The sequence below is a fragment of the Trichosurus vulpecula genome, chromosome 5, assembly GCF_011100635.1.
Source record: "Trichosurus vulpecula isolate mTriVul1 chromosome 5, mTriVul1.pri, whole genome shotgun sequence".
Taxonomy (NCBI): Eukaryota; Metazoa; Chordata; class Mammalia; order Diprotodontia; family Phalangeridae; genus Trichosurus; species Trichosurus vulpecula.
Window position 1 is genome coordinate 3,355,848 of NC_050577.1, and position 6,389 is coordinate 3,362,236.

At 37.6% G+C, this 6,389-nt stretch overlaps 1 pseudogene; it reads right to left on the minus strand.

Moving 5' to 3' along the window:
* Positions 1-614: 614 nt before the first annotated feature.
* LOC118850151 lies at positions 615-5,075 on the minus strand (annotated as a pseudogene).
* Between the last annotated feature and the right edge of the window lie 1,314 nt (positions 5,076-6,389).

Sequence of the window (6,389 nt, forward strand, 5' to 3'; positions counted from 1 at the left end):
CTTCATCTATAATTCATTTAACTTTTTTTAAAATTTATATGCCATAGTATTTGGTTCATATAGGTTTAGTATTGGAATTGCTTCATTGTCTATGGTACCCTTTATCAAAATGTTGTTACACTGTTTATGTCTTTTACTTAACTTTGTCTAAGATCATAATGGCCATCTGTACTTATTTTTCCTCTACTGAAGCATAATAAATTCTACTCCAATCTTCCATTTTAACTTTATGTGTATCTCTCATTCTTTGTGTGTGTGTGTGTGTGCAGGTGCCCAACAAATTTAATGAGCAATCAAACCATTCCAATTCCAAGATACAAAATGGCAAACACAGGAGAAGAGTGATGTCTTAGAAGATAACACAGGACTGTTTTTGGTACAGGAAAAAGAAAACAAACAAACTAACAACAACAAAAAGAAACAAGAAAAACATGTAACCCTAATGTCAGCTGGCAGGGTTTCTCATCTGAATTTGGTTTCACATTCAAAACTGCTTCAGGAAGAGGGGGTCTTGGGGTGCCCTAAGGAGTTAGCCTCTCACAAACTATGAGTTAACATGCTTTCATTCTCCTGCCTCCTCCCCATTCACATGACCAGACCAGACTATTTTCTTTTTACTCCCTGACATAAATTCTTGTGAACAGGACTTCAATAGCAACAAAAGTCAAAAGCAGCTTGTCATTGGCCAGCTCCCAGACCCAATATGTCTTCAGCCCATCGCCCTCCACCAGAGTTTGTGTGCAGCAGATTTTATTTTCATTCCCCCAAGGGGGCAAACTCTGACACTTGCGTCCATCCACTGTCTCCTCATCAAAGCCCTTGCAACATTGAAGATGATCTCAGTGGTGCGCACGGTAATGGTGTTCTTGAAAGAACTGGTCCCTGTCCTGGAGGATCTCCACTTGTAGTATGGTATTCACACCTAGGTATTCACTCCTAGAGTCTTGAGAAGTTTGTCAAAATTCTTACTGCTCAGCATCTTCCAGGTCCCAGCCGAAGTTGGGCATGGCGTAGACCTGGGAAAGAAGCTGGTGCACAGGTGGTGTGGGTGAGGTGTTTCTGGTGAAACAGGGAAGACTGCACCCTGTGCTGCTCTGCATTGTGCTACTGCCACTTATGCTACTATCCAGGCAGGGAGAGACATGCCCCAGATGGTGCACAGGCACTTTCCGTGTTGGTAAGCAAAATGGGCTCCTTAGCACTTAGTTCAACCAAGTGCCCTTGAATAGTTTGGCTTTTGTTGCCTTTGAGTAATTCAGTGTATTTCATTGAGCCTTACTAGGTGCTAAGCCCCAGGTCCAAACCCCTATTAGATGTAAAACCTTAGTGGGTGTGGATTGGCAACTAAGGTGAGACCCAAGGTGGGGCTGACTCCAGGGAGGGCCTAGTTTACATGTCTGGGACAGAAGAGGCTTTTAGACCATGTGGGTTTAAGTCACCTCTTTGTGACGATTCTAGGTCATGTAGATGAGTCGCATGTGTGACTCACCCCTGACCCTGAAAAAGATATAAAAGCAGGGGTCGGCTGTCTCTTCTTTCTTTGCAGTTCTTCCCCACAGCAGTGGTGGCGTGTGTGACTCAGGGCCAGCCCTTGTTCTGAGCTCCCGGGCTGAACCTAGATGTTGGTAACTATGAATCTGTATTTGGTCTGTCTGTTGATGTTTGTAATTTGTTTGTAATATGCTCTGAAGTTCAGTGTGCTGGCTTTTTCCCCTGAACTAAGTGAATGATATTTGTATGCTGAATTAAAGTAAACTTGTCAACCCCTTTAACCTTGCTTTCATTATTAAAGCAGATCAAAAGAACTTGTGCTTTTCCAGCATGCTAGCAGCTTCCTGGGTGGTGGCTGTTGGTGGATCTTACACCCCCACAGAAGCTGCTAGCTGGACTGTTGAAACACTTCCACAGCCCCAGATTCACCCCCTGGGATTCCTCCTCCCCCAAGGGTGGGCTCATAGGGCAAGACTACTCTCTCCTGAACCCAGTTCTTGCCAGGGTGGAACTAGCACCTATCCAGAGCCCTGCAGAGGCCTCCCTGTCTGGTGCCTTCTGTCGCAGAAGCATTGGCCAGAGATGCCTATGAAACCTGGCCAGGGCAGGAAGAGGCAATCTTATCTCTCATGCTTAAATGCGTTCCTTGTAAACAACATATTGTGTGATTCTGATTTTTAATCTATTCTGCTATCCATTTCCATTTTATGGGTCAGTTCATCCCATTCACATTCAAAATTAGAGTTAATATTTGTGAATTTCTCTCATATTTACTCATTAGTGTCTTTCTCAGCCTCTTTTTATCCTATTCTTGTTACCTTATGTTCCCCTTAGCCTCCTATTCCTTATGATATCCACCCCTCTAAGAGTACCTCCTTTATCCTCTCCCCCTTTAAATCTTACCCTACCCACCCTTCTAGCATCCTTCCCTTATTTTGTCCTCAGTTCTCTCAACTTTCTACAATCCAGAAGACTTCTACACCCCTCCAGATATACACGTTGTTTCCTCTTCAATCCAGATAAGATTAGGTTCCAACATTATTGGCCTTCCACCCCATCTGTTTCCTCTTTATCAGTTCTTCCTTTCACACCCCATTTTTAAGAAATAATTGTTTCTTTTTATCTTTTCCTACTCAATTTTGTATTTTAGAATCACTCCCTCATACCCAACTGAGCCCCAACCTGTCTTTCAAACTACTCTAATAATGATGGCAGTTTTAAGAATACTAAAAGCAGTTTGACAGATATTAGATATGGAACAACTGCTCATACCATATACTTAGATAAGGTCAAAATTAGTACATGATTTAGACGTAAAGATACTACAAGCAAGTTAGTTGAGCATGGAATAGTCGCCTGTCAGATTTATAGATAAGGGAAGAGTTTAGGACCTAAAAAGAGATAGAGAATATTACACAATGTAAAGTGGATAATTTTATTTATACTGAATTTAAAAAGTTTTCCAACAAACAAATCCAATATAGCCAAGATTAGAAGGAATATTTTACAGCAAGTTTCTCTGATTAGTGCCTTGTTTCCCAAACATATAGGGAACTGAGACAAATTAATAACAATATTCATCATCCACCAAATGGGGAATTTTCATAGGATAAGAACAGGCAATTTTCTGATGAAAGAAATCATAGCTACCTATAGGTACATGGAAAAAAAAAATTCTAAATCATTATTGATTAGAATGCAAATTAAAACAACTCTGAGGTTCCACCTCAAATATATCAGACTGGCTAGTATAACAGAAAAAATAATGACAAATGGTGGAGGGTTTGTGGGAAGACTCTGACAGGAATGCATTGTTGGTGAAGTTGTGAACTGATCCAATCATTATGAAGAGCAATTTTGAACTATGCCCAAAGGGCTATAAAACTGTGCATACCTTTTGATCCAGAAATATCACTACTAGATCTTTCCCTCCAAGGTCAAAGAAAAATTTGTCTCTAATGGTAGCTCTCTCTAAGGCGTGGAGGAGTGGGGAGAAAAAGGAAAAAAAAAAATACATGATAATTTTATTATATATTTAAAATGAATTGCAAATTTTACACAATAGATTAGTAGTTTCACTGCAATCATCTTTTGTTTACTTTGTTATGGGAACACTTGTTTTACTCCATAAATTTTTCGTGTGCTGGGAAAAAATTGGAAATTGAAAGGATGCCATCTGTTGAAATAGTTTAATAAGTTGTGGTATACAGTTGTGATGGAACACTATTGTGATATAAAAAAAAATGACAAGCAGCATGATTTCAGAAAAATCTGGAAAGACATACATGAACTGATGGAAAAGGAAGTGATCAGAACCATGAAAATGTTGTACACAGTAACAGCGATGTTATATGATGATAAAATGTGATTTAAGAAAATTCCATAGTACTCATCATTAAAAAAGTAAACTTATACACCTCCAGAGGAAGAACTCATGGAGTCTGAATAAATATCAAAACATGTTAAAATAACACTTTATTATTCTTGTCTTTTTTTCTTTTTGGTTCTGTATTTTCTTTTACAACGTGACTAATACAGAAGTATGTTTTTCTATAATCCTTATGTGTATAATCTATAGCAAATTTCTTACTTTCTCAATGAGATTGGAGAGGATGGATGGGGGGAGGGAGGGAGATATTTTGGAACACATTTAAAATTAATGTAAAAATTGTAAAAAAAAATATTTAAAATAAAACACTACTCTCATGCTCTTCATCATAGCCTACTGAAGTCTCTTTTCCTTGGGGCACTGCTATCTGTTCTAGGTTTTGAGGGGGAATATAAGCTTCTTTTTCCTGGTTTATACCATCTTCATAGGAACACATAAGAAGACATGTTTATGTCCAGTTCTGTCCTTGTAGTAGAATATTCAAGGAGAGTGGGTCCAGCTAACCTTGGGTAAATTATTTTATCTCTTAGGCACTCCATTTTCTCATCCCTAAAATGAGAAGAAGAACATCTATCTACCTTCCAGATGGCTGGGAAGCTCAGACAGGATTATCTGACCTTAGCAAGATAAGACTGTCAAGTGTGTTTTGTGCTTAATTGTATATTAGATATTATGGCAATGACAAAGTATGTATTTGTTTGCAGTTACATTACTATCCACCTTGAGATCATTTTAATTAATTAATTAATTAATTAATTTTTAGTTTTACTTTTCAACATTCAACATTCACTTCCATACACTTTTGAGTTTTACATTTTCTTCCCCTTTATTCCCTCCCCCTTCTGCAAGACAGCCTGCAATCAAATACTAGTTCTACATATATGTATATTGACATATGCATATTCATTCATATATAAAACAACCACAAAGATGCAAATGGTATGCCTCAATGTGTATTGATATTCCATAGTTCTTTCTCTGGATGTGCGGAGCATTTTCCATTATAAGTCTTTTGGAGTTGTCTTAGATCCTTTTATTGTTAAGAAGAGCCGAGTCTATGAAAGTTAGTCATCACACAGTGTGGCTGTTACTGTGTATAATTATCTCATGGTTCTACTCACTTCAATCAGCATGAGTTCATACAAGACTTTCCAGATTTTTCTGAAGTCTGCCTGCTCATCATTTCTTACCGCATAATAGCATTCCAGTACATTCATATACCACAACTTGTTTTCTTCCATTTCCCCAATTGATGGGCATCCCCTCAATTTCTAATTCTTGGCCACCAAAAAAGAGCTGCTATAAATATTTTTGTACATGTGTTTTTCCTGTCTTATGATCTCTTTGGGATATAGACCTAGAAGTGGTATTGCTGGGTCAAAGGGTACACACAGTTTTATAGCCCTTTGTACATAGTTCCGAATTGTTCCCCAGAATGGTTGAATGAGTTCACAACTCCACCAACAATGCATTAGTGTTCCAATTTTCCCTCATCTTCTCCAGTGTTTATCATTTTCCTGTTTTGTCTTGTTAGCCAAGCAGATACATGTGATGTGGTACCTTAGAGTTGTTTGGATTTGCATTTCTCTAATCTATAGCAATTTAGACCATTTTTTCATATGACTATAGACAGCTTTCATTTTTTCATCTGAAAACTGCCTGTTCATATCCTTTGATCATTTATAAGTTAGGGAATGACTTGTATTCCTATACGTTTGATCCAGTTCTCTATGTATTTTAGAAATGAGGCCTTTATCAGGGACACTGGCTGTAAAAATTTCATTTTCCAGCTTTCTGTTTCCCTTCTATTCTTGGTTGCATTGGCTTTGTTTGTGCAAAAACTTTTCAGTTTAATGTAATCAAAATTATCCATTTAGCATTTCATAATGTTCACTATCTCTTGTTTGGTCACACATTCTTCAATTCTCCTTAGATCTAACAGGTAAATTATTCCTTGCTCTCCTAGTTGCTTATAGTATCAGCCTTTATATCTAAATCATGTACCCACTTTAATTGTATCTTGGTGTAGTTTTTAAGATGTTGGTCTATGCCTAGTTTCTGCCATGCTATTTTCCAGTTTTCCAAGCAGTTTTTATTAAATAGTGAGTTCTTATCCCAGAAGGGGGAATCTTTGGATTTCTCAAACAGTAGATTACTATAGCCATTGACCCTTCTGTCTTGCATACCTACCTGTTCCACTGATGCACCACTCTATTTCATAGCCAGTACCAAGTGGTTTTGATGATCGCTACTTTATTATACAATTAAAGATTTGGCATGCCTAGGCCACCTTCCCTTGCATTTTTTTTATTAATCCTCTTGATATTCTGGATCTTTTGTTCTTCCAGATGAATTTTATGATTATTTTGTCTAGCTCTGTATTTTTTCAGTTTGATGGGTATAACATTGAATAAATAAATTAATTTAGGTAGAATCATCATTTTTATTATATTAGTGCAACCTACCCATGAGCAACTAATATTTTTTTCCAATTTTATAGATCTGACTT